Here is a 17,788-nt window from a genome sequence, read left to right on the forward strand (position 1 = left end):
ACCTCATATTAAAACATCTTATGATATTGTGTGCCTGCTGGGCAACAACTAAATGTTACATTTACCCACATCCACAAATTACATGTAAATGCATCAGCTTTTTACAGCATAATACTCACTACTCCGTACTCATGAGTACTTTTGAAAGCTCTACTTTTTACTCCTACCCTGAGTAATATTTACAACAGATACTTTTACTCTACTTGCACTACATTTTTAGTCAAGTAATGGTACTTTAACTTAAGTATGATTTTTCTGTACTCTTTCCACCAGTCTGTCAACAATTTTTACAACTAGCATCCATCTTGAACTATAGTGAAGTATTTGATATCTAAATTAATTGTATCTAAAAACTTATTTATTTTATATGGCAAAAATACAAAGCCAACTATAGTAAATTATTTGATAAACGAGGTGTCTAAATTACTCTTATTTTATTTTTTTTTTAGCAATGATACTTAACCGAGACGGTTTTCTTCCCTGATGAAGAGCAAACAGCACAGCTTCATCTTACTGTCTTTTAATATTCAACAGCTGCCCAGGGTGCTTGGTTTGTTTGGACATAATAAATACCATGTTGGTCTAAAAAAAAAAAAAACTGAAGCGCCATCCAATTCCCTGAAACTGGAGGGACCACGCTTTCCATCAAAACGTAATTCCTACCGCCTTAAAGGTTTATTCTTTTGTAATCAGAATGCTCCTGTTTTAATGTAGTCTGGCCACCCCTGAGTTGCTTCACCGACTCTTGATGCAGGAAATCTTATCAGGCACAAATCAGACTTGCATGAGGATCAATAGAATTTGCTAGTCAATCTTCTCAGGTGAATCACACTGAATATTTTTATCGTCACAATAAGGCTGCATCCGCATCTAACGAGGAAGGTTTGCAATGACAATCTTGTGCTTTTGCAAATAGAAATCCACAGTGAATTCTTTGGAAACTATTCAGATTTCCAGCTGCCAGGATTGTGATATTTTGCCTTATCATATAATGCCTGAGGTGACGTGGCAGCATCTTTCCAATACCACCGACACCATCTTGACTGCTTGATTTCCACACTTTGCGAATTACACGTCACATGGTAGTTTTTCAGCGCCTTGGCCGTTGATTTCCTATCCTCAAGAGGACACTATATAACTCAGTGTTTGGTTTGTAAACATGCGATTGCGCACACGTTTCAAAGTGACACGGTTTGAATTAAAGTTGTTTTCCTTAGAATGTCCTTCATGGGTGATAGATGCTGTATGACGGGGGAAAAATGTCAGTATTGGTTTTGTCATTACACACAAACAATTTATTGCCCAAGGGACACATTCTCAACTATTGTCCTTTAAACAATGCCTATTTTAGTGTGCACTGTATTTGCATAAAAAAAAACCATATATTTTGGTCACACTTTATTTTGATGGTCCGTTTGTTGAATTTAAGTTACATTGCATCTACATGCCAACTAATTCTGATTAGATTATAAGTAGACTGTTAGGTTGGGGTTAGTGTAAGTTGACATGTACTTGCAAAGTTTCTTATAGTCAGTTAAATGTCTGTTGAAGGAGCAGTATCAACAGATATTAAGCAGAAAGTCTACTAATACTCAAATAGACTATTAAATGAAAGTGTTACCTATGTTTTAGTTAATTTTTGTTTAGAGAAACATGAAAAAGTTCATAATGAGCCTTATTTCTGTGTTTTTGTGCTTTTGTTTTATTTCGCCTCATCTAATTTTGTAGAATTTGAACTAAAAGCCTTGTTGTATAAAAAAATTTTGAGTGAATGGAGGAGAACCCAGTCCAGGAGACTTGAACAAGCAGAATCTTCTTTTTTCTTTAGTTTGCAGTCATAGAGCGTCTTCAAGAAGTCCATATGTTTGCAGAGCCTATTGAAGGTCTGTAGTCTGCGAGTTTTTTCACAAATCTAAATTAAGACAAAGATGTCCTGTCTATATTGTGCTGTTAGCAGGAGGGGAGATGGCTAAACAAAGCATGCAAATTAAGTTTTGGAGTCAGCAATGATAACCAGCATATAGGTGTTAGATACCTGCCCAGCAACCGACCAGATGAGTTAATCAGCAAAATGCCTGCCCGTAGCATTTGCATCACTTTGGCTCAGCCAGTAGTCAGAAAGACAAAGGTTAATATTTCTCATGGCTGGGCTGTTAATTAAATGATATAATCAAAAACCAAAGAATAGAACGTTTCAGTTATATGTAGATTATTGTTCATTTGAAATTAGATGATATAAATTTATATTTCCACAGCCTATTTATACCACATCTTTTTGTTGATGTGGTGATTTGCAGTGTTGGAAAGAGTACTGAAAAATCATACTCATGTAAAAGTACCATTACTTACCCAAAAATTTAGCATGAGTAAAAGTATCTGTTATAAACATACTCAAAGTATGAGTAAAAAGTAGCCCTTTTAAAAGTACTCAAGAGTAGTAAGTATCGAGTATTACACAATGAAAAGCTGATGCGTTTACATGCAATTTGTGCAGGGATGTGTAATCGTAACATTCTGTAGTGCATTTAGGGATTATTTAAGGCCATTTGGTAATTTAAGTCATCATAGAGTAATCATCCGCCATCTTCTCATCAGTGACATGCAGTCTAAACAATCTCTGGGTCATTGTGTGTAAAGATTTTGGACAACTTCTTGGACACTTTTAATACTTCCAGAGGGTTTTCTGCATTTATAAAGTCTTGAGGTTGTTCAGTATGATGGAATTTACTTTCTATGTGTGATTTGATTGGATGGGAATCACAGGAATTATTCTATTTTAGCCAATTCCCATAGACAAGAAAAATAAAGTAGTGACTGCAGGTTGAAGGAAAGTAGTGGAGTAAAAATACCGATACCGATAAATACCGATAAAAATGTACTCAAGGGAATGTAAAAGTACACATCTAAAGTAAACAGTAAATTACATTTTCTGAGAAAAACTCCCTAATTACAGTAATTTGAGTATTTGTCATTTGTTACTTTACACAACTGGTGATTTGCTAATTGTTTTTAACTTTAATCCAATTGTTAAAAAAATAGGAAAAAAAGTCCTGCTATGTTTATACAGAGACCAGACAGCCCTTAAAAACCTGCATGAACCGGAAGCTGTGTACATGGATAATTCTATACTCTACGTTGTAGGAATGTGTCTTAGGTTAAAATAGCCCCTAGAATCAGAAGCTTTATATTGACCATATTTGGAACGGTCATGAATGTTAATGAGCTCAGCTCTGACAAAGCTCTGTGCTCTCTCTTTCTCTCACATACGCACACACAGCAAGATGTACTCTGGGGCATGCATATTAATGATCCCATGTGCAACATATGTAGCTGATGAACTTTTGATCAGTTGGCTGTTCGCTATTACCGGATGACGTCGAACGTGACCTAAAGTGGCTACATGCGATTGCTGAGGGCGTGCCCTCTGTATTGTGTTCTGATAGGCATGTTTTTCACTTAGTTTACATGTAATTTCACACATAATTTTCATCAGAAAGAGGAAACAATGGTGTTTGAGGCCAGTGGTGTTATTTCCATGTATTAATATCTTAATATTTGACTTTGCCTAGATATACTCAGATTTTCTTTATCTTTAACACATCATCTCCCAGAGCACCCCCCATAGAATGACACAAGGGACACAGTCGAACACCTTCTCCACAAGTCCACAAAGCACATGTGAATTAGGCAGGCAAACTCCCATGAACCCTCAAGCACCCTTGAGATGGTATAGAGCTGGTCCAGTGTTCCACAGCCTGAACAGAGACTGCATTGTTCCACCTGAATCCAAGGTTTTTCTTTCGGCTGGATTCTCCTCTCTATTACCCTGGTGTCGACATTTACAGGGAGGCTGAGAAGGCTGAGACTGTCAAACAAACAACAGATTCGAGTTTTTGGCATTGAAGTTGGCAAATAGTGCTATGTGTACTATTTCTGTAACGGTTTCATCAAAGTGTTCTGTACTTTCACCTGATTGAGAATGTGATTTGCACCCCTGAATGTTTGGAGGATACACGCACCTCATTAGAAATGCCGTGCAGGACCTCAGATTGAGCTGCGGTGTCTGAAGCCAGCTACTTAATCCTGCTCCAGATCTTCCTCAATATCGTTCGTTTGCAGTATGTTGACAGATATTCCCAGGTTATGCTGTATTGATTGCTGTTTTAACATCTAAAGGACAGATTCTTCTGCTCTGTCCGGCATGCTCAATATTTTGTTTTAGGCTTACAATTCACATTTAATTAACCCACTCTCCACTAAAATAAATCAATATGTAGATCTAGAGAAAACTACTCATGTTTGGCCCTGGAACACAAAAAAAATACCGGGTTTCACAGAGGTTTCCAGAGGCTTATTATGATCAAGATTAGTTTTTTTGAGCAGAACAAGTCTAACATTGGAAATCATACTGATGTTTTCATATGCTCAGCAACTAGATGACACCGGTTTGCCAGTTTACATTGTAAATATGGGTTGGTGGAGTGTGGTTTTTGCTTGTAAGAGCATTATAGGTGTTTATATTTCATATTATAATCCGCTATCAAAAGAGAAAAAAGTTTAATATAGAGATGTGCTAAGTAAAGTTGCTAGTTCTTCTTGTATCTGTAGCCCCTTTCACGCATAAAGACCGTTCTGGAAAATTACTGGCAGGCCATTTTTAAAAATACCGGTAAATTCGTTCTGGCAATTTTCTGGAACGAGAAGTTGTAACATTACTGGTAATTTGCTGGAATGCTGCTCTGTGTAAACGCAGAAAGAAAACTGCCAGTAAGAGCGCGTTCATGATTAGAATTGGCTGAAATGAGATGTCTACTCCAGCCAATCAGAACATTCAGATGCATTCACATCCATGCTGATTATGAAAAGCCTTTGAATATATTTCCAGACACATTTAGCTGCAAGATGTTAGTCAGATAACGTTTCTGTGTTCCTTCTGAATGCCAACTTTGTAGAAAATCTTCGACAAAAAGCTTATGATAAACCACTGTTTGTTTACCTTCAAGCTCTGCAACAGTTGCTTAACGCGAGTGCATGTGAAAAAGTGCTCCGGTGAGCGCCAGCGCACGCACATATTATGAACCTCTCAACATGCAAATATGCTCCTCCATATGTTTTCATCGAAGTTGTTGACAATTCATCAATTCATCCACAGAATTTGTAATGTCGTCAAATGTGTAAACCAGGGGTCCCCAAACTTTTTTCTGAGAGGGCCACATAATTTTTCCTTTTTTTAATGGGGTCCGGGTCACTTATAAAAGAAAATTACATGGTCCGGAGTGACTACTAGTATTATTATGATTTTAGCTGTATGTAATAGACCTTCTAATGCTAATAGTTTATTAATTTGTTATGCACCACACAGACAACTTATAATTTCTTTTCAAATTATATATTAATGAACTTTATTAAGATTATAATGACTTTTTTATATTCAGTGCTATTCAAATTTAAAACATTTACTTGCATATTAATTATAGTGTGAACTGTGGGCTTGCTTCTGACTGGTGAGAATTCCAATGTCAGGTTCCATTCCTGTCACAGCCAGTCTCAAAGACTGATGCAAATGTTCATCGGTGAGTCTTAAACTCATCAGAGTTTATCAGTTTCATGCATGAAAAGGTTTGCTCACAAATATACGTGCTGCCAAAAGGAGTGGACATTTTTATTGCATGCCTTTTGATGTTTGAGTATGTCTCGTCTGGGAGGGCAGCATAGAATTCAATAAGAGCGTTGGGCTTAAATGCGTCTTTCAGAACATCACAGTTCTGTAACTCTGCCAACTCAAACTGATACAAAGGCAGGGCTTTGTTAATGTCAGCAGTGAAGGGGTTCTGGAATTGGCGGATTTCTTTAGTGTAGACGTGTAGCTCATGGAATCGCACGTCAAACTCCGCCTTCAGCATTTCCATGCACTTTTCAACTGGAAATGGGTCCGCTGGTTTGTCCGCTAAAAAACTTTGAGTTACCGGGAGATGAGTGAAGTCTTGTTTTTGCACTTGTCCCACAAGCAGTGCTAGTGCTTTTATGTGGGAATACATGTCACATATTTATTTCCCTTTCCCTTGGAGATGCAAGTTGAGGCTGTTCAACATTTCTGTCACATCTGTTAAAAAGGCAAGGTCCCATTTCCATTCTGCATCGATCAGTTCTGGGACAGTTTTGCCCTTTGTCAGAAGAAAGGCGTTGATTTCGGGTGGCAGCTCGTAAAAACGCCTCAACTTTGCCCCGTCTTAACCATCTCCGAAAGCACATCTCCGGGAGCAGATTCTAGCTCTTGAAAAAAGGTTTGGAACTGCCGGTGTTTAAGTCCGTTTGCTCTGATAAAGTTTATACAGTACATGACACCACCACCTTCATGACCGATTCCCACTTCAGAACTTTGCAGCAGAGTGCTTGCTGGCGAATCAGGCAGTGGACTTGTAACAGGGAAGTGAGACCTCTTTCTTCCATTTCTCTGTTTATGAGTCCTATAAGCCCCCTCGACATGCCAACCATACTAGGTGCCCCAACAGTAGTGATGCTGACCATCTTAGACCAGTTTAGACCCAGCTCTTCCGTCGTTTAGTACGCTTTACCAAAAATATCCTCACCTGTCATAGTGCCTTTTAGTCTTTGTAGGGCTGCCAGCTCCTCTGACAGTTCAAAGTTTGAGTTAACTCCGTGAAGAAAAATTAGCAGATGTGCCGTGTCCTGCACGTCATTGCTCTCATCCAGTGCTAAAGCAACAAATTCAAATTCTTTCACTTTTTCCTGCAGCTGGGCATATACATTATTCCCCATTTCTTCAATTCGTCTGGTGATTGTACTTGCTGACAGACTCACCGCATTTAAAACGTCTTTTTTAATTGGGAAACACCTCCTCCGCAACAGCATTCATACCATTTTCTGACAAACTCACCATCACTGAACGGCCTAACGCTGGTTGCAATGAGTTTAGCTACCTGAAAGCTAGCTCGAACGGCTGACTGATTTAACTGGGTTTGGCGCACAAATGTATTCTGCTGAGGTGATAGTACACTTTCTTTTAGCTGTAACACTTTGTCTGCTCTCATTTGGCCTTGCAAGCTTGCATACTTCTCACTATGGCAGGTTTTATAGTGTCAGCGCAGATTGTATTCTTTAAACACAGACAGTTTCTTGACAGATGAGACAAACAGCCACTTCTTTGCACTGAACAAGAAAATAATCACTTGTCCACTTTTGATTAAATACCCTGCATTCTGAATCAACCTTAATTTTCCCCAACCGTTTGGCCATTTTGTCGTCGCTTTGAGTTTTCTAGCTGGCTCACGCATCACCTGATCAATCTCAACGAAACATTGTTGAACGTACCATTTTATTGGTAGGTGAATTTATTAAATAATTAGGCTACGTTAATATCTAAGGGATCGATTTTAGTTTGAAAGCCAATCTTTTTTTTATCGAATACAAACATGATACAAGTAAAACATATATCAAAAGAAAATTTTCTAAATATGTCTCTGGCATTATTCCAGGGCTGGACCAAATGTGGAGACGGGATGTAGTTTGGGGACCCCTGGTGTAAACATTTAGCTGCAGTTCACGCTTCTACTTTTGGATGTTTTTGGGACAAAGCAGCTTAAGCTTTAAATAAAAGTGAAACCATCAACAAAACCCTGACCCCTGTTTACAAATACAAGCGCAGTCATTTAGAGCTCGTTTCTGGTTAATGATGTCAGAAATTACCTGTATTTTTGAATGGATGTGTGAATGGTCTTTTCCGAAAAAATTCCAGAACATCCTTGCCTGTGTGAACAGTGCTTTTTTAAACTTAGAGGTAAAGTCGTTGCGGTAATTTTCTGGATATTTACCTGTATCGCTGTGTGAAAGGGGCTTTTGTTTTTGCAGTTAGATCCTAATTATTCAAAGTGAGTGCTATATATTTTGGATTTCAATCATGTGGTGTTTGTATAGCTTTAATCGTGGTTAAAATGTCAGATGCTTATTTGAATATGAACATTTGTGCAGTATGTAAAGTAACTAGCAGTAGATGAGTTTTATACAACAAAAAAGTTATCATCCCCTAAAAGGATGAATCAGTTCTGAACTGCTGTAACAAGTTGTCAGCATCCAGTTTGACTTCTGTAACTGATCTGTAACAAGATTGAACACCGCCAGCCTATGCTCTTCACTGTCTGCCTTCAAATGCTTTAATTGCTTGGTTTATGTTGTCAACATTATAAGCATTTATTGTCTATACAGAATGTTTTTTCTTTTCTCGTGTTAATGCGCTTTCAATAAACCTGAAGCTTTGGAATGAATTTCTTACTTGCACTCAGTTTTTATATGAGATATTTCAGTGGTGACTAACATACAGTAAATGCCTGGGATTGACCATTGTGTTCATAAGATCGACAGGAATGTGTGCGTGATTGGTTATTGTTTTTTAACTTGTCGCTAACATTCTTCTAAAGTTTCACTGCTCTGGGTCTAGAAAGAATCAACAATAATACTAAATGTTTGATCCACCAAACGTGTTCATATGTATGTACTTGTTCCAACTGAAACTGAATATTGAATAGGGGCAGAGCTTTTTTTGCTTATCATTTCCTTATACCAAATAAACAATAGGGGGCGTGTGGTTAAGAATATTGTGACTGAAGCTGTCAAACTGATGTCAACAGAGAAGCACCGTCACTCCAAATGAGGAAGTAAATGATCAGATTTTGATTGAAGATTATCAGATTTTATTTTTCCAGTGGATTAAATTGCACTGATTAATTGTTCACCTAGAATATGAACGTGTGCTTGCAAAATATACATTGTAAATTTAGATTTTACTCAAACTATGCAAGCAGTAATTCTAAAAGTGTACACTGTAAGCTGCTAAAAACTGTTGGGAATAGTAAAACTGAAGTCTGATTTACTCTGCTGAAACATTGCAGGGGAGCTAATCCTAGGCTCCATGTTTGCATCTAATTGACTTCACGTCATTTTCTAAGGGTGTTTCATTGATTTTGACTTTTGCTTTTAATTTGGTAGCTGTCCAGAGGCGCTGGAAAGTGGAGGAGTTTTGGCCCTTTCCACTTTTTTCCCAATTAGGCTTACCTTTGTAGGATTGTTCTTCTGATTTCTGCTCTCTGATGTAAGATCTCATTACAGATTACATTTGTGAAAAAAAGGTTTGGTGATATTGTACAGTAATGTTCAAATCTTTGGTGTTAGAAATGTAAAAAAAATATGTTTATTTAGTGAGAATATATTTAGTTGTTAATTTTATTCAATGATCTAAAGTGACTGTAAAGATATATAATGTTCTGAAAGAATTGTCTTTAAAAAAAAACTATTTATTTACATTTTATATTAATCTATTGGTCCTTTAAATGTTTTTTCACCTTAAGCAACAAAACTTATTATTACTGATAATAGAATGTTTTACTTGAACAACAGCATAATCAACATGTTAGCGTGATTTTTGATTGATCACGTGGCACTAAAGAGTAGAGTAATGATTATTTTAAATTCTTATTGTATTTTTGATTAAATAAAAACAGCCTTGGTATCCACGAGACTCAAAAACATTCCAAAGTCAAATTGTTCCCATTGTATTGTCCAGACTGAATCTCCAGAGTAATGTAGTAATTATTGCTGAAAGATAATGTAAATCTGTATGTATGTATATCCTCGAAAGCTTGACTTAAAACTAGATTGTTTGCATACTTGACTTATGGATATTAATTAACTTTAATGTGCAATTTTTTGGAAGAGCTGTATTTGACAGATAATCATGTCACAGTTGCCCACATTCAGCCTAGTTACTTATTAATTACTTAATTTATGATACCTTTATTAAGCTTGTTTTTCATTATTAATTATGAGCGTGTCTGACAAGCAGGCTATAAAGTAGATGCATTTAGACCTATTTGATCTGAAGAAAACATGAACAGTTCATGTTCATCAGCACACAAAGCAGATGAATGTTTGAACTTTTTTTTCGAAGTTTCAAAATAAAAACGCGGAAATAGGACATCTGTAGTTAAAGGTTCAAGAAACCCTCAAGTACTTAAAAAAAATTAACAGATTTGTGTGTGGTGAGCATTAGTTAAGACAACGTTAGCACCTGTCAGTTATAATTGTGGGGAAAACTGGATAATTTTGAGCCTTTGTCAGCTAATTTCATCTTCCGGGTTTAAAATTATTTTGGGGGTGGGATCAAAATCGGTGACGTAGCGCGAATCTGCTGGTGGAGTGATGACATGTTGGTTTCTCATTATTATTTATAGCAGAGTTTTCTTATCCTATGAGAAGACCCTGCTTTTTAATTATTCATGGGAACACATGCTTTTCAAAGGCAAAGCAGACCTGCTAAGCTGTGAGACCCAATGACTGGGTGAGACCAAGTCTGCTCATGGCATGGGTTATTTGTTTCCATGATCCACGGGATTTGTTACATGTTTTTTCTTGCGATTCTGTCAGGCCTGATACCGCAAAGCTGTTTGTGTGCAGCAAGTACTTTTATCGGGTGAGCTGTATAGGAGAATTGGAGAATGGCGGACTTTGTCTTTTATCAGTGGAGTTTGCTTCCATTCAGACACATCGCCTATATCCTTGCTGCTGTGTTCGCCATGTGTTTAAAATCCTCCAGTTTACCGGCAGGGCTAATGGTTGGAATAGATAGGGAAAGAGACCTGCTGCTCTTCTATCCACTGTGTCTGCATTCAAACTTGGGGATTGAATAGAGAAGTCCTCCTCATTTATAGTTTATATAAACATAATTATCTTTATAATGCTATAAATTGTGGTTATGTGTAAATGAAATTCCGAATAACAAATGTAGCAGGACATTAAATTATTTACTGTTTATTTCTTTGCATTTTATCTTTGTAAACTATAAAATCATGGATCTCCTCATGATTTGTGTCTCATTTTGTGAGCCAACTGACAACACTTGTTCGCTCCCCTCTTTCTCCCCTGCTCTACTGGCCACGCCCACTCCTCCCTCTGCTCGCAAAGCTCCACGCCCATCTCGAAGCATTTTGTGAACAAATTCTGAGGTAGACTTGAACAGAAAGAGGGGGTTTCATGACCCTGTAAACAGCCAAATATAAACAAAATAATATTACAAAATAGAAAGAAATATTTTCACGTTCTTAATAAAACCCTTGACCTTGAACCTTGAAAATATCTTTTAAGGAGATTATTTTTAGATGATGACACAATGATAGCATAGCCTAAAGCGCAACCTGGATGCTTTCTTTATTTTACAAATGTAATGTTCAATCCATATTTGTACGATCTCATTCATACAGTTTAGTATGTTTTGCTCAGGAACTCGTATAAATTCATATGAATTAGCCACTAAACTGTCAAAACCTAAAATATTCCATCAGGCTGGAATGTCACTTTTCAATATGGTTACAACAATCACAAATTTGAAAATGAAAGCAAACACTTCACAGCATTTTGCTTTGGCAAATTTACAGTCTAGCTTTCAGCATTGCATATGTTGTCCAACATGTTTACAGCAATGTCATGGCATTTAAAAATAAAGAGCATACTGCATGTGTACCAAATGCTACAAAACAAAACAACACAACATTTAGCTTTGGGTAATGAATATATAGAGTCTCATTATGGCCATGGCTGTATCATTTGTTTCCTGACAGTATAGTTCTTTTTTGGTGCACATAATTAAACTGCTTTTAGATCTTTCTAACCTCTTTTCGCTAATGTTACACTCAGACAGATGTGTGAGCGAGAACTGCTAGAAAACAGGAGGTGGACTTGCCATTTTGGTGAACCACAGATGGTGCAGATTAAGACACATGGTATGTAACCCATATGCACATCTACTCGCTGCTGAACTGTGGCCAGATTTCCTGCAGCAGGACTTTTTGCAGGCTGTTGTTTTTTGTGTTTTGACTGTAAACTCTCTGCCCTCTGCAGAGGCAATAAACACCAGGGTCAGCAAACTCAACACAATGAATTCAACGGCATCTCTGTGGATTTGAATGGTGTATTCACCTCCGCCTTCACCAGTTGTTTGTCAGCATATTGATTGCCTAACCACAGGAAACTGGACTCTTGATATATGTAATATCATATAACAAATCTGTTGCTTTCCTTCCCTTGGGTAAATTGCAAATCAGCTTGCTACATCTTCATCCCCAAATACGCAGCAATCATCCTGCTCCTCTCCATCATCAGCGCCATGACATGGGAGTGAAAAAAGACTGGGGTTTACTCTGTTAGTAAATCACACAGATTTAGTAAAGACTCTGGGCTTCATTATAGGCTACATCAATTTCTGTCGATATAATTTATTTAGCATAAAATTAGGACATTCCAGAAAACAAAAAAAGGTGAGACATGCTCCATAAGAAGATATTCACTAGTATCATTCAAATGAAAACTAAAATGCCATTTCTTTTGAGATTACCTGAACCCTTGAGAACAAAACCAAGACCCCTCTACTCTCCCCCATCTCACCACATGGCAACCCCAAAACATTATTATTTCATGCTTCACACCAGTGGCAGTTCTACACCAGAGTAACCGGGGTGGGGGGCAGGCAGGGGCCACTTGTACTTTTAGGGGGCTCACTTTAACATACATCACAAACTACTTAATTGTTCGCCATCATTTTTTTTGATGCATCACTCTGCAGTCTATATAAACAAGCGAATTCAATAACCTAAACTCAAAATAATATTCCATGTTAATTTATTTGACAAGTAACTTAATATTGTAGTAGGATAACACATTTCTAACATTCAAGTACATCAAGGCACATTTTTGCACTTGTAAACCTTAACAGATACAGTTGAAGTCAATTTTTTTTGCCCTCTCGTTCATTTAAAGTAATGTTTCCCAAATGATCTTCAACAAACTAAAAGGGAAATGTCCTCGAGCCAGGATTTGAACTTGGGGCGCCCTGATGTGCTACTGCACCATATGTCGACGTGCTAACCACTAGGCTATGGCACCGACTTATTTCTTGTAGTTTGTCTTGAATAAAAGCAGTATTTAATTTAAAAAAACAATTTTAAGTTCAGCATTATTAGCCTCCTTAAGAAATATTTACTGTGTATTTTTGTGATTGTCTACATGACAAACCAGTTATACAATACGTTGACTAATTATTCTAACTTTCCTAGTTAACATGACCCAGTTAAGTCTTTGTTACTCTTTAATCTGTATATAACTATCTCGCAAAATAACTAGTCAAATATTATGCACTGTCACCATGGGAAAGACAAAAAAGTAGTTATTAGAAATAAGTTAAACTAGTATGTTTAAAAACGTGTTGTAGGGCTGTGCGTTATGGGCAAAAGAAGCCTATCATGATTTTATTGAACTATATTGTGATTTCGATTTTAATCACGATTTTGTCACAGACAGACTGAATCTGTGTCCACAGTGTGAATCTGAAACATATTTCAAAAGAGAAACAATTAGATCTTTATCAAAGTGTAACATGTCTCTAAAACAGACATAAAATAAAATAAAAATCACCAAGTAAAGCTGTAACAAACAGCTTCAGAACAGACCTATGGAAAAACAAATGTGTGTGTGTGTGTGTGAGCGTGCACGCCGTCAAACTCAAGTAAGGCTCCAATGTTCTGCTTAACCAAATATTAGAAGTAGTTGCGTGTGTGTTCACAGATTTGTTTTGTCATGCATAGATCATAGAGCTCTGTGATACTGCTGTGAAATAGGCCGTTCACATATCGCGTCTTTTGCGTGCACAAGTCCATTTTTCCAATGGAGGGGTGTGGATTGCGTGCACATGTTGACAGCGGTACGCGCGTATGTCAGGTGCACCCAACTGAAAACATCTCTTTTCAGACAAACTTTAAATTTAACTTTTCAGAATGCCACACTGCGAGTTACGTAACAGGAACTGATGATCAGCTTAATACTTTGTAGGGAATATACACATTCCGGTTACTTCAGACAAACACGGAAAACCTGAACACCAACTGCTTTGTAATTCTCTCCATACATAAGACTTGTTTTGGAACTGCACCAATGTTTTGTTAGTTTGTCATCCTCTGAGAAAAGGGTTGATGGTCATCCAGCAACGACAAAGGAGTGACCACAAAGCACGTTGAAAATGCTGAAAGAAGTGTCCCACTCACGCTTTCCATGTTCTTTTAGATGCAATATATGATTGACTTACAAATCACCTGCCATACATTCAGTTCAATTCATCTCTATTTCTATAGCACTTTTACAATGTAGATTGTGTCAGAGCAGCTTCACATAGAAGATTATAGTAAATTGAAACAGTGTCAGTTCAGTTTTCAGTGTTGAAGTTCAGTTTAGCTCAGTTCAGTGTGGTTTAATTTTCACTGCTGTGAGTTCAAACACTGAAGAGCAAATCCATCGATGCGCAGCTCCACGGGTCCCGAACCATGCAGTGGCGACAGCGGTGAGGAAAAAACTTCACCAATTGGTGAAAGTGAAGAATTAAAAAACCTCAAGAGAAACCAGGCTCAGGTGGGCACGACCATTTCTCCTATGGCCAAACGTCTTGTGCAGAGCTGCAGTCTAGGCGCCAGAGGCTGGAGAGTGCTGGACGTTCATTGCGGAGAAGCTGCAAGTGGGAGAGGTCACCGACTGGTGCACAGGCTGTCCCTTCAGGATCAATGCGAGGACTTGTCTGTCACTGGGGTCTTACAGGGATCAGTCTCATGCTCTCCACTCCTCCAAAACCACCAGAGCAGCTGCTCAGGATACGGCCTGGTCCAGGATTATGGAAACTTCTGGTAAAATAAAAAAAGACTAACATAAGTGTAGATGGCGTTCAAATTATTTCCCGGCTCCCGGCTCCGGTAGCCCTAAATAATACTGACTAATTGAACTCATCATCCCTGTATACGCAAGCTATTCAGTCTCCTGTTCTCGCGCTCTGTTTAGGCATGCTGCGTTATGATTGGTTCAAATACCATACTAAGGGAAAATCGTGCTGTAAGGCGGTTTAGAAATCGCATATGTCCAAATCGCGATTTTGATATGATTTCAATTAATTGCACAGCCCTAAAGTGTTGTAAAAAATCATGTGTTTAAAGACTTGTGCTTTATGTCACTACTGAAAATTAAAATTAATGAAAGCAAAACTAAACAAGTTGAATATTACTTTTACATGAGCATGACTGAAAACTAAGTTTTATCAAAGTGTTACATCTGTTTTCCGGGACTTGCCGACTGTTTGTAAATTCAAGACCGCATTTCCTAACGTAAAACTATGTACACTCAACTTTTTATTAATAATAGCCTCTGCATAGCCGAGGAGTTTTAAAATTATAATTACTATTGAAAACAAAAGTCTAATATAATAAACAGGGGACATTTTGATCGTTTTTCACAACATGAACATGACTGAAGTTGAAGTATTTTTTGTTACCTATGTCAGTTTGGGGCTTAACTTCTGACAAATGTGGTAAACTGATGTGCGCAGCACTGTCACTGACAAAAGTCAAGGGAAAGCAGAGAAAACAGGTGCATGTGACATTGAGAGTGCGCGAAAGAGGCCTCAGTCATTTCTCTGTCTGCCACCGATGACTGATCTCGCTTCTCTGTGGTGTTTTAGTTGAGACACAAAAATACGCGTCCAAATTTAAGTGGGCCAGTGGGGTACCCCTTAGAACCTCTACTGCTTTACACAGGTGAGTGGACTTGACAAACCACCTGTATAAACCACACTCTTTCATCTCTCTGACAATTTAACAGACACTTGCACTGGTTTTGCACATTTACACAAGACACTTTCTCAGAATCACTCAAAATAAATAAATAAACATTGCGTATTTACGAAGTGTGCCTCGCACAGGTGAGTGGGCTTGACAAACCACCTGTATAAACCACACTCTTTAATCTCTCTGACACTTTAACTCACACTTGCACCAGTTTTTGCACATTTGCACATGACACTTTCTCACAATCACTCAAAATAAATAAATAAACATTGCACATTTATGAAGTGTGCCTCACAGGTGAGTGCGCTTGACAAACCACCTGTATAAACCACACTCTTTTATCGCTCTGACATTTTAACCGACACTTGCACCAATTTTTGTACATTTGCACGAGACACTTTCTTACAATCCCTCAAAATAATAATGAATAAATAAATAAACACTGTGCATTTATGAAGTGTGCCTCACACAGGTGAGTGGGCTTGACAAACCACCTGTATAAACCACACACTTTAATCTTTCTGAAACTTTAACCGACACTTACTCCAATTTTTGCACGTTTGCACCAGACACTTTCTTACAATCACTCAAAATAATAATAATAAATAAACAAATATTGCGCATTTATAAAGTGTGCCTCACACAGGTGAGTGTGCTTGACAAACCACCTGTAGAAACCTGTCTTAATCTGTCTCTTAAAGAAAAACACCCCCCCCCTGCTTACTCTAGCACAGGGGTGGGCAAACTCGGTCTTGGAGGGCGGGTGTCCTGCACAGTTTAGCTTCAACTCTAATCAAACACACCTGCTTATAGATTTCTAGTGATCTTGAAGACACTGATTAACATGTTCAGGTGTTTTTGATTAGAGTTGGAGCTAAACTATGCAGGACTCCGGCCCTCCAGGACCGAGTTTGCCCACTCCTGCTCTAGCACTTAATTCTCTGAGCACCAACAGTACTTTTGTATAATTTGTGTATATTGCCTTTTCTTGTTGAATTGCTGAATGCCTTCTCAATTGTAAGTTGCTTGGACAAAAGCGTTTACTAAACAACTAAATGTTCTAGACAAAAGGGAGCACAAGGACTGCTTTTATCAAAAAATATAGGTCAAAAAGTAATATAGTGAAATATTACATTTTTAAAATAACTGTTTTCTATTTCAACACATTTAAAAATATTAAATATGTCCAGTAGTCACTGCTTATGTCATCAGTGTCACATGCGCTGCCAAAAATGACAGTGATTTTAATGGAATTGAATTAAATCTGCTAATTGGTGAACAGAACATCTCACAACTAAATACAATGAATTACCATAAGCTGACATTCCCAGATGCCCCTGTGTGATACTGTGTGGATTAAATTGAATTTTTAATTGGTTGATCAGTTATGTAAAATAGGGTTTTAGGCTATATCTAATGTTGTTCATTTAATGTTTATTGCATTTGTGGTGTGTTGACATGATGGTGTTTTGCTGTGAGGATGACACTGTGCACCTTCTCAATATATCATTTACATTCTCAGCTTGTGGAAAAACTGTTTGTAATGAGCTTTTGTTCGTCGTCAGACTTTTTTCTCAACATCTGTTCTTGGTACTTTGTCTATTGTATTACAAGAATTTAAAACTGATATTAATACTTCCGTAGGTTGGTTTATTAATGTTGCATCTGTTAATTAAATACATCGGTAACACTTTACAATAAAGCTCATTAGTTAATGCATTTACTAACATGAACTAATCATGAACAACACTTGTACAGCATTTATTAATCATAATTGAACATTTACTAATACATTATTAACATCCAAGTCCATGCTTGTTAATATTAGTTAATGCACCGTTAGTTAACATGAACTAACAATGAACAACTGTATTTTCATTAACTAAGGTTAACTAACATGAACAAATACTGTAGTAAATGTTTTGTTCATTGTTTGTTCATGTTAGTAAAGGCATTAATTAACATTAACTAATGAACCTTATTGTAAAGTGTGACCAACACATCTTTTACTTGAAATTGAAGTAAAATCTATAAACCTAAAATGCTGGCAACATATTTTATTGGTATGTTTTGATTTTTAACTGGTAATTTCCCTTTTTCTGTTCTTTTTTCTTTACAATGTGAAC

The sequence above is a fragment of the Danio aesculapii genome, chromosome 5 (assembly GCF_903798145.1).
Source record: "Danio aesculapii chromosome 5, fDanAes4.1, whole genome shotgun sequence".
NCBI lineage: Eukaryota > Metazoa > Chordata > Actinopteri > Cypriniformes > Danionidae > Danio > Danio aesculapii.